The sequence below is a fragment of the Phalangium opilio genome, unplaced genomic scaffold (assembly GCF_054372755.1).
Source record: "Phalangium opilio isolate 3A_F unplaced genomic scaffold, DU_Popi_V2 ptg000054l_1, whole genome shotgun sequence".
NCBI lineage: Eukaryota > Metazoa > Arthropoda > Arachnida > Opiliones > Phalangiidae > Phalangium > Phalangium opilio.
Window position 1 is genome coordinate 1,642,312 of NW_028324173.1, and position 13,590 is coordinate 1,655,901.

General features: G+C 44.3%; 14 non-coding genes across 14 annotated transcripts; all 14 read left to right on the forward strand.

Annotated features, from left to right (window-relative positions):
- Positions 1-246: 246 nt before the first annotated feature.
- Positions 247-318, forward strand: TRNAE-CUC (transfer RNA glutamic acid (anticodon CUC)). Its single transcript has one exon. It is a non-coding gene; the product is annotated as a tRNA-Glu (tRNA).
- Positions 319-396: 78 nt separating this feature from the next.
- TRNAE-UUC (transfer RNA glutamic acid (anticodon UUC)) lies at positions 397-468 on the forward strand. The gene has a single exon. It is a non-coding gene; the product is annotated as a tRNA-Glu (tRNA).
- A 977-nt stretch (positions 469-1,445) lies between these two features.
- Positions 1,446-1,517, forward strand: TRNAE-UUC (transfer RNA glutamic acid (anticodon UUC)). The gene has a single exon. It is a non-coding gene; the product is annotated as a tRNA-Glu (tRNA).
- Positions 1,518-3,880: 2,363 nt separating this feature from the next.
- On the forward strand, positions 3,881-3,952 carry TRNAE-CUC (transfer RNA glutamic acid (anticodon CUC)). Its single transcript has one exon. It is a non-coding gene; the product is annotated as a tRNA-Glu (tRNA).
- A 78-nt stretch (positions 3,953-4,030) lies between these two features.
- TRNAE-UUC (transfer RNA glutamic acid (anticodon UUC)) lies at positions 4,031-4,102 on the forward strand. The gene has a single exon. It is a non-coding gene; the product is annotated as a tRNA-Glu (tRNA).
- A 977-nt stretch (positions 4,103-5,079) lies between these two features.
- On the forward strand, positions 5,080-5,151 carry TRNAE-UUC (transfer RNA glutamic acid (anticodon UUC)). The gene has a single exon. It is a non-coding gene; the product is annotated as a tRNA-Glu (tRNA).
- Positions 5,152-6,836: 1,685 nt separating this feature from the next.
- Positions 6,837-6,908, forward strand: TRNAE-CUC (transfer RNA glutamic acid (anticodon CUC)). The gene has a single exon. It is a non-coding gene; the product is annotated as a tRNA-Glu (tRNA).
- Positions 6,909-6,986: 78 nt separating this feature from the next.
- Positions 6,987-7,058, forward strand: TRNAE-UUC (transfer RNA glutamic acid (anticodon UUC)). Its single transcript has one exon. It is a non-coding gene; the product is annotated as a tRNA-Glu (tRNA).
- A 982-nt stretch (positions 7,059-8,040) lies between these two features.
- Positions 8,041-8,112, forward strand: TRNAE-UUC (transfer RNA glutamic acid (anticodon UUC)). Its single transcript has one exon. It is a non-coding gene; the product is annotated as a tRNA-Glu (tRNA).
- An 826-nt stretch (positions 8,113-8,938) lies between these two features.
- Positions 8,939-9,010, forward strand: TRNAE-UUC (transfer RNA glutamic acid (anticodon UUC)). The gene has a single exon. It is a non-coding gene; the product is annotated as a tRNA-Glu (tRNA).
- A 656-nt stretch (positions 9,011-9,666) lies between these two features.
- TRNAE-UUC (transfer RNA glutamic acid (anticodon UUC)) lies at positions 9,667-9,738 on the forward strand. The gene has a single exon. It is a non-coding gene; the product is annotated as a tRNA-Glu (tRNA).
- An 826-nt stretch (positions 9,739-10,564) lies between these two features.
- Positions 10,565-10,636, forward strand: TRNAE-UUC (transfer RNA glutamic acid (anticodon UUC)). The gene has a single exon. It is a non-coding gene; the product is annotated as a tRNA-Glu (tRNA).
- A 1,234-nt stretch (positions 10,637-11,870) lies between these two features.
- Positions 11,871-11,942, forward strand: TRNAE-UUC (transfer RNA glutamic acid (anticodon UUC)). Its single transcript has one exon. It is a non-coding gene; the product is annotated as a tRNA-Glu (tRNA).
- An 826-nt stretch (positions 11,943-12,768) lies between these two features.
- Positions 12,769-12,840, forward strand: TRNAE-UUC (transfer RNA glutamic acid (anticodon UUC)). The gene has a single exon. It is a non-coding gene; the product is annotated as a tRNA-Glu (tRNA).
- The last annotated feature ends 750 nt before the right edge of the window (positions 12,841-13,590 follow it).

Below are 13,590 nucleotides of genomic sequence, written 5' to 3' on the forward strand. Positions count from 1 at the left end.
GCTTTTTACCCAGAAGGCCCGGGTTCGATTCCCGGTATCGGAGCGAGTGCTTTTGTACCGCTTTTCAAGAATAGAATTAAGACTTGGTTCAGCAAGTACGATATGGTCTATAGGCTAGGATACCTGGCTTTCACCCAGAAGGCACGGGTTCGATTACCGGTATCGGAGCGAGTGCTTTTGTACCGCTTTTCAAGAATAGACTTAAGGACATATTTATAGGAATAATATTTAGGCTGGATCCAACAGTCCGATATGGTCTATTGGCTAGGATGTCTGGCTCTCACCCAGAAGGCCCGGGTTAGATTCCCGGTATCGGAGCATCGGCAGTTGTACCACTTTAAAGAAAAAACTTAAAGACACATTTATAGTCATAAAATTTAGGGTTGTACGAACCAGTCCGATATGGTCTAGTGGCTAGGATATCTGGCTTTCACCCAGAAGACCCGGGTTCGATTCCCGGTATCGGAACATCGGCTTTTGTACCACTTTAAAGAAAAAACTTAAAGACACATTTATAGTCATAATATTTAGGGTTGTTCGAACCAGTCAGAAATGGTCTAGTTGCTAGGATATATGGCTTTCACCCAGAAGGCTCGGGTTCGATTCCCGGTATCGGAGCGAGTGCTTTTGTACCGCTTTTGAAGAACAGGCTTAAGGATATAGGTTTATGAATAGAATTAAGACCTGGTTGAGCAAGTACGATATGGTCTAGTGGCTAGGATATCTGGCTCTCACCCAGAAGGCTCGGGTTCGATTCCCGGTATCGGAGCGAGTGCTTTTGTACCGCTTTTGAAGAACAGGCTTAAGGATATAGGTTTATTAATAGAATTAAGACCAGGTTGAGCAAGTCCGATATGGTCTAGTGGCTAGGATACCTGGCTTTCACCCAGCAGGCCCGGGTTCGATTCCCGGCATCGGAGCGAGTGCTTTTGTACCGCATTTCAAGAATAGACTTAAGGATATAAGTCTATGAATAGAATTAAGACTCGGTTGAGCAAGTCCGATATGGTTAAGTGGGTGGGATACCTGGCTTTCACCCAAAAGGCCCGGGTGCGATTCCTGGTATCGGAGCGAGTGCTTTTGTACCGCTTTTGAAGAATAGACTTAAAGACACATTTATAGGAATAATATTTAGGGAATCAGTCCGATATGGTTGAGTGGCTAGGATATCTGGCTCTCACCCAGAAGGCTATAGTACGATTCCCGGTATCGGAGCGAGTGCTTTTGTACCGCTTTTCAAGAATAGACTTAAGGATATAGGTTTATGAATAGAATTAAGACCTGGTTGAGCAAGTACGATATGATCTAGTGGCTTGGATATCTGGCTCTCACTCAGAGGGCCAGGGTTCGATTCCCGGTATCGGATTGCGTGCTTTGGTACCGCTTTTCAAGAATAGACTTAAGGATATAGGTTTATGAATAGAAATAAGACTTGTTTAAGCAAGTCCGATATGGTGTAGTGGCTAGGATATCTGGCTTTCACCCAGAAGGCCCGGGTTCGATTCCCGGTATCGGAGTGAGTGCTTTTGTACCGCTTTTCAAGAATAGACTTAAGGATATAGGTTTATGAATAGAATTAAGACTCGGTTGAGCAAGTCCGATATGGTCTAGTGGCTAGGGTATCTGGCTTTCACCCAGAAGGCCCGGGTTCGATTCCCGATAACGGAGCGAGTGCTTTTGTACCGCTTTTCAAGAATAGAATTAAGACTTCGTTGAGCAAGTACGATATGGTCTACTCGCTAGGATACCTGACTTTCACCCAGAAGGCCCGGGTTCGATTCCCGGTATAGGAGCACGTTGTTTTGTACCGCTTTTCAAGAAAAGACTTAAGGATATAGGTTTATGAATAGAATTAAGACTTGGTTAAGCAAGTACGATATGGTCTAGTGGCTAGGATATCTGGCTCTCACCCAGAAGGCCAGGGTTCGATTCCCGGTATCGGATTGCGTGCTTTTGTACCGCTTTTCAAGAATAGACTTAAGGATATAGGTTTATGAATAGAAATAAGACTTGTTTAAGCAAGTCCGATATGGTCTAGTGGCTAGGATATCTGGCTTTCACCCAGAATGCTCGAGTTCGATTCCCGGTAAAGGAGTGAGTGCTTTTGTACCGCTTTTCAAGAATAGACTTAAGGATATAGGTTTATGAATTGAATTAAGACTTAGTTGAGGAAGTCCGATATGGTCTAGTGGCTAGGATAACTGCTTTTTACCCAGAAGGCCCGGCTTCGATTCCCGGTATCGGAGCGAGTGTTTTGTAAAGCATTTCAAAAATAGACTTAAGGATATAGGTTTATGAATAGAATTAAGACTCGGTTGAGCAAGTCCGATATGGTCTAGTGGGTGGGATACCTGTCTTTCACTCAGAAGGCCCGGGTGCGACTCCTGGTATCGGAGCGAGTGGTTTTGTACCGCTTTTGAAGAATAGACTTAAGGATATAAGTTTATGAATAGAATTAAGACTTGGTTAAGGAAATCCGATATGGTCTAGTGGCTAGGATAACTGCTTTTTACCCAGAAGGCCCGGGTTCGATTCCCGGTATCGGAGCGAGTGCTTTTGTACCGCTTTTCAAGAATAGAATTAAGACTTGGTTCAGCAAGTACGATATGGTCTATAGGCTAGGATACCTGGCTTTTACCCAGAAGGCACGGGTTCGATTCCCGCTATCGGAGAGAGTGCTTTTGTACCGCTTTTGAAGAATAGACTTTACGATATAGGTTTATGAATAGAATGAAGACTTGGTTAAGCAAGTCCGATATGGTCTAATGGCTACGATATCTGGCTTTCACCCAGAAGGCACGGGTTCGATTCCCGGTATAGGAGCGAGTGCTTTTGTACCGCTTTTCAAGAATAGACTTAAGGATATTGGTTTATGAATAGAATTAAGACTTGATTAAGCAAGTCCGATATGGTCTAGTGGCTAGGATAACTGGCTCTCACCCAGAAGGCCCGGGTTCGATTCCCGGTATCGGTGCGAGTGCTTTTGTACCGCTTTTCAAGAACAGAATTAAGACTTGGTTCAGCAAGTCCGATATGGTCTATAGGCTAGGATACCTGGCTTTCACCCAGAAGGCACGGGTTCGATTCCCGCTATCGGAGCGAGTGCTTTTGTACCGCTTTTCAAGAATAGACTTAAGGATATAGGTTTATGAATAGAATGAAGACTTGGTTAAGCAAGTCCGATATGGTCTAATGGCTACGAAATCTGGCTTTCACCAAGAAGGCCCGGATTCGATTCCCGGTATCGGAGCGAGTGCTTTTGTACCGCTTTTAAATAATAGAATTAAGACTTGGTTGAGCAAGTCCGATATGGTCTATAGGCTAGGATACCTGGCTTTAACCCAGAAGGCACGGGTTCGATTCCCGCTATTGGAGAGAGTGCTTTTGTACCGCTTTTGAAGAATAGACTTAACGATATCGGTTTATGAATAGAATGAAGACTTGGTTAAGCAAGTCCGATATGGTCTAATGGCTACGATATCTGGCTTTCACCCGGAAGGCACGGGTTCGATTCCCGGTATCGGAGCATGTGGTTTTGTACCGCTTTTCAAGAATAGACTTAAGGATATAAGTTTATGAATAGAATTAAGACTTGGTTAAGGAAATCCGATATGGTCTAGTGGCTAGGATAACTGCTTTTTACCCAGAAGGCCCGGGTTCGATTCCCGGTATCGGAGCGAGTGCTTTTGTACCGCTTTTCAAGAATAGAATTAAGACTTGGTTCAGCAAGTACGATATGGTCTATAGGCTAGGATACCTGGCTTTCACCCAGAAGGCACGGGTTCGATTACCGGTATCGGAGCGAGTGCTTTTGTACCGCTTTTCAAGAATAGACTTAAGGACATATTTATAGGAATAATATTTAGGCTGGATCCAACAGTCCGATATGGTCTATTGGCTAGGATGTCTGGCTCTCACCCAGAAGGCCCGGGTTAGATTCCCGGTATCGGAGCATCGGCAGTTGTACCACTTTAAAGAAAAAACTTAAAGACACATTTATAGTCATAAAATTTAGGGTTGTACGAACCAGTCCGATATGGTCTAGTGGCTAGGATATCTGGCTTTCACCCAGAAGACCCGGGTTCGATTCCCGGTATCGGAACATCGGCTTTTGTACCACTTTAAAGAAAAAACTTAAAGACACATTTATAGTCATAATATTTAGGGTTGTTCGAACCAGTCAGAAATGGTCTAGTTGCTAGGATATATGGCTTTCACCCAGAAGGCTCGGGTTCGATTCCCGGTATCGGAGCGAGTGCTTTTGTACCGCTTTTGAACAACAGGCTTAAGGATATAGGTTTATGAATAGAATTAAGACCTGGTTGAGCAAGTACGATATGGTCTAGTGGCTAGGATATCTGGCTCTCACCCAGAAGGCTCGGGTTCGATTCCCGGTATCGGAGCGAGTGCTTTTGTACCGCTTTTGAAGAACAGGCTTAAGGATATAGGTTTATGAATAGAATTAAGACCAGGTTGAGCAAGTCCGATATGGTCTAGTGGCTAGGATACCTGGCTTTCACCCAGCAGGCCCGGGTTCGATTCCCGGCATCGGAGCGAGTGCTTTTGTACCGCATTTCAAGAATAGACTTAAGGATATAAGTCTATGAATAGAATTAAGACTCGGTTGAGCAAGTCCGATATGGTTAAGTGGGTGGGATACCTGGCTTTCACCCAAAAGGCCCGGGTGCGATTCCTGGTATCGGAGCGAGTGCTTTTGTACCGCTTTTGAAGAATAGACTTAAAGACACATTTATAGGAATAATATTTAGGGAATCAGTCCGATATGGTTGAGTGGCTAGGATATCTGGCTCTCACCCAGAAGGCTATAGTACGATTCCCGGTATCGGAGCGAGTGCTTTTGTACCGCTTTTCAAGAATAGACTTAAGGATATAGGTTTATGAATAGAATTAAGACCTGGTTGAGCAAGTACGATATGATCTAGTGGCTTGGATATCTGGCTCTCACTCAGAAGGCCAGGGTTCGATTCCCGGTATCGGATTGCGTGCTTTGGTACCGCTTTTCAAGAATAGACTTAAGGATATAGGTTTATGAATAGAAATAAGACTTGTTTAAGCAAGTCCGATATGGTGTAGTGGCTAGGATATCTGGCTTTCACCCAGAAGGCCCGGGTTCGATTCCCGGTATCGGAGTGAGTGCTTTTGTACCGCTTTTCAAGAATAGACTTAAGGATATAGGTTTATGAATAGAATTAAGACTCGGTTGAGCAAGTCCGATATGGTCTAGTGGCTAGGGTATCTGGCTTTCACCCAGAAGGCCCGGGTTCGATTCCCGATAACGGAGCGAGTGCTTTTGTACCGCTTTTCAAGAATAGAATTAAGACTTCGTTGAGCAAGTACGATATGGTCTACTCGCTAGGATACCTGACTTTCACCCAGAAGGCCCGGGTTCGATTCCCGGTATAGGAGCACGTTGTTTTGTACCGCTTTTCAAGAAAAGACTTAAGGATATAGGTTTATGAATAGAATTAAGACTTGGTTAAGCAAGTACGATATGGTCTAGTGGCTAGGATATCTGGCTCTCACCCAGAAGGCCAGGGTTCGATTCCCGGTATCGGATTGCGTGCTTTTGTACCGCTTTTCAAGAATAGACTTAAGGATATAGGTTTATGAATAGAAATAAGACTTGTTTAAGCAAGTCCGATATGGTCTAGTGGCTAGGATATCTGGCTTTCACCCAGAATGCTCGAGTTCGATTCCCGGTAAAGGAGTGAGTGCTTTTGTACCGCTTTTCAAGAATAGACTTAAGGATATAGGTTTATGAATTGAATTAAGACTTAGTTGAGGAAGTCCGATATGGTCTAGTGGCTAGGATAACTGCTTTTTACCCAGAAGGCCCGGCTTCGATTCCCGGTATCGGAGCGAGTGTTTTGTAAAGCATTTCAAAAATAGACTTAAGGATATAGGTTTATGAATAGAATTAAGACTCGGTTGAGCAAGTCCGATATGGTCTAGTGGGTGGGATACCTGTCTTTCACTCAGAAGGCCCGGGTGCGACTCCTGGTATCGGAGCGAGTGGTTTTGTACCGCTTTTGAAGAATAGACTTAAAGACACATTTATAGGAATAATATTTAGGGTTGTTCCAACCAGTCCGATATGGTTGAGTGGCTAGGATATCTGGCTCTCACCCAGAAGGCTATAGTACGATTCCCGGTATCGGAGCGAGTGCTTTTGTACCGCTTTTCAAGAATAGACTTAAGGATATATGTTTATGAATAGAATTAAGACCTGGTTGAGCAAGTACGATATGGTCTAGTGGCTAGGATATCTGGCTCTCACCCAGAAGGCCAGGGTTGGATTCCCGGTATCGGAGCGAGTGCTTTTGTACCGCTTTTCAAGAATAGACTTAAGGATATATGTTTATGAATAGAATTAAGACCTGGTTGAGCAAGTACGATATGATCTAGTGGCTTGGATATCTGGCTCTCACCCAGAAGGCCAGGGTTCGATTCCCGGTATCGGATTGCGTGCTTTGGTACCGCTTTTCAAGAAAAGACTTAAGGATATAGGTTTATGAAAAGAATTAACACTTGGTTAAGCAAGTACGATATGGTCTTGTGGCTAGGATATCTGGCTCTCACCCAGAAGGCCCGGGTTCGATTCCCGGTATCGGAGCGAGTGCTTTTGTACCGCTTTTCAAGAATAGAATTAAGACTTGGTTGAGCAAGTGCGATATTGTCTAGTCGCTAGGATACCTGACTTTCACCCAGAAGGCCCGGGTTCGATTCCCGTATCGGAGCGAGTGCTTTTGTACCGCTTTTGAAGAATAAACTTAAAGACATATTTATAGGAATAATATTTAGGCTGGATCCAACAGTCCGATATGGTCTATTGGCTAGGATGTCTGGCTCTCACCCAGAAGGCCCGGGTTAGATTCCCGGTATCGGAGCATCGGCAGTTGTACCACTTTAAAGAAAAAACTTAAAGACACATTTATAGTCATAATATTTAGGGTTTTACGAACCAGTCCGATATGGTCTAGTGCCTAGGATATCTGGCTTTCACCCAGAAGACCCGGGTTCGATTCCCGGTATCGGAACACCGGCTTTTGTACCACTTAAAAGAAAAAACTTAAAGACACATTTATAGTCATAATATTTAGGGTTGTTCGAACCAGTCGGAAATGGTCTAGTTGCTAGGATATATGGCTTTCACCCAGAAGGCTCGGGTTCGATTCCCGGTATCGGAGCGAGTGCTTTTGTACCGCTTTTGAAGAACAGGCTTAAGGATATAGGTTTATGAATAGAATTAAGACCTGGTTGAGCAAGTCCGATATGGTCTAGTGGCTAGGATACCTGGCTTTCACCCAGCAGGCCCGGGTTCGATTCCCGGAATCGGAGCGAGCGCTTTTGTACCGCATTTCAAGAATAGACTTAAGGATATAGGTCTATGAATAGAATTAAGACTCGGTTGAGCAAGTCCGATATGGTCTAGTGGGTGGGATACCTGGCTTTCACCCAAAAGGCCCGGGTGCGATTCCTGGTATCGGAGCGAGTGCTTTTGTACCGCTTTTGAAGAATAGACTTTAAGACACATTTAAAGGAATATTATTTAGGTTGTTCCAACCAGTCCGATATGGTTGAGTGGCTAGGATATCTGGCTCTCACCCAGAAGGCTATAGTACGATTCCCGGTATCGGAGCAAGTGCTTTTGTACCGCTTTTCAAATATAGACTTAAGGATATAGGTTTATGAATAGAATTAAGACCTGGTTGAGCAAGTACGATATGATCTAGTGGCTTGGATATCTGGCTCTCACCCAGAAGGCCAGGGTTCGATTCCCGGTATCGGATTGCGTGCTTTGGTACCGCTTTTCAAGAATAGACTTAAGGATATAGGTTTATGAATAGAAATAAGACTTGTTTAAGCAAGTCCGATATGGTCTAGTGGCTAGGATAATTGGCTCTCACCCAGAAGGCCCGGGTTAGATTCCCGGTATCGGAGCATCGGCAGTTGTACCACTTTAAAGAAAAAACTTAAAGACACATTTATAGTCATAAAATTTAGGGTTGTACGAACCAGTCCGATATGGTCTAGTGGCTAGGATATCTGGCTTTCACCCAGAAGACCCGGGTTCGATTCCCGGTATCGGAACATCGGCTTTTGTACCACTTTAAAGAAAAAACTTAAAGACACATTTATAGTCATAATATTTAGGGTTGTTCGAACCAGTCAGAAATGGTCTAGTTGCTAGGATATATGGCTTTCACCCAGAAGGCTCGGGTTCGATTCCCGGTATCGGAGCGAGTGCTTTTGTACCGCTTTTGAAGAACAGGCTTAAGGATATAGGTTTATGAATAGAATTAAGACCTGGTTGAGCAAGTACGATATGGTCTAGTGGCTAGGATATCTGGCTCTCACCCAGAAGGCTCGGGTTCGATTCCCGGTATCGGAGCGAGTGCTTTTCTACCGCTTTTGAAGAACAGGCTTAAGGATATAGGTTTATGAATAGAATTAAGACCAGGTTGAGCAAGTCCGATATGGTCTAGTGGCTAGGGTACCTGGCTTTCACCCAGCAGGCCCGGGTTCGATTCCCGGCATCGGAGCGAGTGCTTTTGTACCGCATTTCAAGAATAGACTTAAGGATATAAGTCTATGAATAGAATTAAGACACGGTTGAGCAAGTCCGATATGGTCAAGTGGGTGGGATACCTGGCTTTCACCCAAAAGGCCCGGGTGCGATTCCTGGTATCGGAGCGAGTGCTTTTGTACCGCTTTTGAAGAATAGACTTAAAGACACATTTATAGGAATAATATTTAGGGAATCAGTCCGATATGGTTGAGTGGCTAGGATATCTGGCTCTCACCCAGAAGGCTATAGTACGATTCCCGGTATCGGATTGCGTGCTTTGGTACCGCTTTTCAAGAATAGACTTAAGGATATAGGTTTATGAATAGAAATAAGACTTGTTTAAGCAAGTCCGATATGGTCTAGTGGCTAGGATATCTGGCTTTCACCCAGAAGGCCCGGGTTCGATTCCCGGTATCGGAGTGAGTGCTTTTGTACCGCTTTTCAAGAATAGACTTAAGGATATAGGTTTATGAATAGAATTAAGACTCGGTTGAGCAAGTCCGATATGGTCTAGTGGCTAGGGTATCTGGCTTTCACCCAGAAGGCCCGGGTTCGATTCCCGATAACGGAGCGAGTGCTTTTGTACCGCTTTTCAAGAATAGAATTAAGACTTGGTTGAGCAAGTACGATATGGTCTACTCGCTAGGATACCTGACTTTCACCCAGAAGGCCCGGGTTCGATTCCCGGTATAGGAGCACGTTGTTTTGTACCGCTTTTCAAGAAAAGACTTAAGGATATAGGTTTATGAATAGAATTAAGACTTGGTTAAGCAAGTACGATATGGTCTAGTGGCTAGGATATCTGGCTCTCACCCAGAAGGCCAGGGTTCGATTCCCGGTATCGGATTGCGTGCTTTGGTACCGCTTTTCAAGAATAGACTTAAGGATATAGGTTTATGAATAGAAATAAGACTTGTTTAAGCAAGTCCGATATGGTCTAGTGGCTAGGATAATTGGCTCTCACCCAGAAGGCCCGGGTTAGATTCCCGGTATCGGAGCATCGGCAGTTGTACCACTTTAAAGAAAAAACTTAAAGACACATTTATAGTCATAAAATTTAGGGTTGTACGAACCAGTCCGATATGGTCTAGTGGCTAGGATATCTGGCTTTCACCCAGAAGACCCGGGTTCGATTCCCGGTATCGGAACATCGGCTTTTGTACCACTTTAAAGAAAAAACTTAAAGACACATTTATAGTCATAATATTTAGGGTTGTTCGAACCAGTCAGAAATGGTCTAGTTGCTAGGATATATGGCTTTCACCCAGAAGGCTCGGGTTCGATTCCCGGTATCGGAGCGAGTGCTTTTGTACCGCTTTTGAAGAACAGGCTTAAGGATATAGGTTTATGAATAGAATTAAGACCTGGTTGAGCAAGTACGATATGGTCTAGTGGCTAGGATATCTGGCTCTCACCCAGAAGGCTCGGGTTCGATTCCCGGTATCGGAGCGAGTGCTTTTGTACCGCTTTTGAAGAACAGGCTTAAGGATATAGGTTTATGAATAGAATTAAGACCAGGTTGAGCAAGTCCGATATGGTCTAGTGGCTAGGGTACCTGGCTTTCACCCAGCAGGCCCGGGTTCGATTCCCGGCATCGGAGCGAGTGCTTTTGTACCGCATTTCAAGAATAGACTTAAGGATATAAGTCTATGAATAGAATTAAGACACGGTTGAGCAAGTCCGATATGGTCAAGTGGGTGGGATACCTGGCTTTCACCCAAAAGGCCCGGGTGCGATTCCTGGTATCGGAGCGAGTGCTTTTGTACCGCTTTTGAAGAATAGACTTAAAGACACATTTATAGGAATAATATTTAGGGAATCAGTCCGATATGGTTGAGTGGCTAGGATATCTGGCTCTCACCCAGAAGGCTATAGTACGATTCCCGGTATCGGATTGCGTGCTTTGGTACCGCTTTTCAAGAATAGACTTAAGGATATAGGTTTATGAATAGAAATAAGACTTGTTTAAGCAAGTCCGATATGGTCTAGTGGCTAGGATATCTGGCTTTCACCCAGAAGGCCCGGGTTCGATTCCCGGTATCGGAGTGAGTGCTTTTGTACCGCTTTTCAAGAATAGACTTAAGGATATAGGTTTATGAATAGAATTAAGACTCGGTTGAGCAAGTCCGATATGGTCTAGTGGCTAGGGTATCTGGCTTTCACCCAGAAGGCCCGGGTTCGATTCCCGATAACGGAGCGAGTGCTTTTGTACCGCTTTTCAAGAATAGAATTAAGACTTGGTTGAGCAAGTACGATATGGTCTACTCGCTAGGATACCTGACTTTCACCCAGAAGGCCCGGGTTCGATTCCCGGTATAGGAGCACGTTGTTTTGTACCGCTTTTCAAGAAAAGACTTAAGGATATAGGTTTATGAATAGAATTAAGACTTGGTTAAGCAAGTACGATATGGTCTAGTGGCTAGGATATCTGGCTCTCACCCAGAAGGCCAGGGTTCGATTCCCGGTATCGGATTGCGTGCTTTTGTACCGCTTTTCAAGAATAGACTTAAGGATATAGGTTTATGAATAGAAATAAGACTTGTTTAAGCAAGTCCGATATGGTCTAGTGGCTAGGATATCTGGCTTTCACCCAGAATGCTCGAGTTCGATTCCCGGTAAAGGAGTGAGTGCTTTTGTACCGCTTTTCAAGAATAGACTTAAGGATATAGGTTTATGAATTGAATTAAGACTCGGTTGAGCAAGTCCGATATGGTCTAGTGGCTAGGGTATCTGGCTTTCACCCAGAAGGCCCGGGTTCGATTCCCGATAACGGAGCGAGTGCTTTTGTACCGCTTTTCAAGAATAGAATTAAGACTTGGTTGAGCAAGTACGATATGGTCTACTCGCTAGGATACCTGACTTTCACCCAGAAGGCCCGGGTTCGATTCCCGGTATAGGAGCACGTTGTTTTGTACCGCTTTTCAAGAAAAGACTTAAGGATATAGGTTTATGAATAGAATTAAGACTTGGTTAAGCAAGTACGATATGGTCTAGTGGCTAGGATATCTGGCTCTCACCCAGAAGGCCAGGGTTCGATTCCCGGTATCGGATTGCGTGCTTTGGTACCGCTTTTCAAGAATAGACTTAAGGATATAGGTTTATGAATAGAAATAAGACTTGTTTAAGCAAGTCCGATATGGTCTAGTGGCTAGGATAATTGGCTCTCACCCAGAAGGCCCGGGTTAGATTCCCGGTATCGGAGCATCGGCAGTTGTACCACTTTAAAGAAAAAACTTAAAGACACATTTATAGTCATAAAATTTAGGGTTGTACGAACCAGTCCGATATGGTCTAGTGGCTAGGATATCTGGCTTTCACCCAGAAGACCCGGGTTCGATTCCCGGTATCGGAACATCGGCTTTTGTACCACTTTAAAGAAAAAACTTAAAGACACATTTATAGTCATAATATTTAGGGTTGTTCGAACCAGTCAGAAATGGTCTAGTTGCTAGGATATATGGCTTTCACCCAGAAGGCTCGGGTTCGATTCCCGGTATCGGAGCGAGTGCTTTTGTACCGCTTTTGAAGAACAGGCTTAAGGATATAGGTTTATGAATAGAATTAAGACCTGGTTGAGCAAGTACGATATGGTCTAGTGGCTAGGATATCTGGCTCTCACCCAGAAGGCTCGGGTTCGATTCCCGGTATCGGAGCGAGTGCTTTTGTACCGCTTTTGAAGAACAGGCTTAAGGATATAGGTTTATGAATAGAATTAAGACCAGGTTGAGCAAGTCCGATATGGTCTAGTGGCTAGGGTACCTGGCTTTCACCCAGCAGGCCCGGGTTCGATTCCCGGCATCGGAGCGAGTGCTTTTGTACCGCATTTCAAGAATAGACTTAAGGATATAAGTCTATGAATAGAATTAAGACACGGTTGAGCAAGTCCGATATGGTCAAGTGGGTGGGATACCTGGCTTTCACCCAAAAGGCCCGGGTGCGATTCCTGGTATCGGAGCGAGTGCTTTTGTACCGCTTTTGAAGAATAGACTTAAAGACACATTTATAGGAATAATATTTAGGGAATCAGTCCGATATGGTTGAGTGGCTAGGATATCTGGCTCTCACCCAGAAGGCTATAGTACGATTCCCGGTATCGGATTGCGTGCTTTGGTACCGCTTTTCAAGAATAGACTTAAGGATATAGGTTTATGAATAGAAATAAGACTTGTTTAAGCAAGTCCGATATGGTCTAGTGGCTAGGATATCTGGCTTTCACCCAGAAGGCCCGGGTTCGATTCCCGGTATCGGAGTGAGTGCTTTTGTACCGCTTTTCAAGAATAGACTTAAGGATATAGGTTTATGAATAGAATTAAGACTCGGTTGAGCAAGTCCGATATGGTCTAGTGGCTAGGGTATCTGGCTTTCACCCAGAAGGCCCGGGTTCGATTCCCGATAACGGAGCGAGTGCTTTTGTACCGCTTTTCAAGAATAGAATTAAGACTTGGTTGAGCAAGTACGATATGGTCTACTCGCTAGGATACCTGACTTTCACCCAGAAGGCCCGGGTTCGATTCCCGGTATAGGAGCACGTTGTTTTGTACCGCTTTTCAAGAAAAGACTTAAGGATATAGGTTTATGAATAGAATTAAGACTTGGTTAAGCAAGTACGATATGGTCTAGTGGCTAGGATATCTGGCTCTCACCCAGAAGGCCAGGGTTCGATTCCCGGTATCGGATTGCGTGCTTTTGTACCGCTTTTCAAGAATAGACTTAAGGATATAGGTTTATGAATAGAAATAAGACTTGTTTAAGCAAGTCCGATATGGTCTAGTGGCTAGGATATCTGGCTTTCACCCAGAATGCTCGAGTTCGATTCCCGGTAAAGGAGTGAGTGCTTTTGTACCGCTTTTCAAGAATAGACTTAAGGATATAGGTTTATGAATTGAATTAAGACTTAGTTGAGGAAGTCCGATATGGTCTAGTGGCTAGGATAACTGCTTTTTACCCAGAAGGCCCGGCTTCGATTCCCGGTATCGGAGCGAGTGTTTTGTAAAGCATTT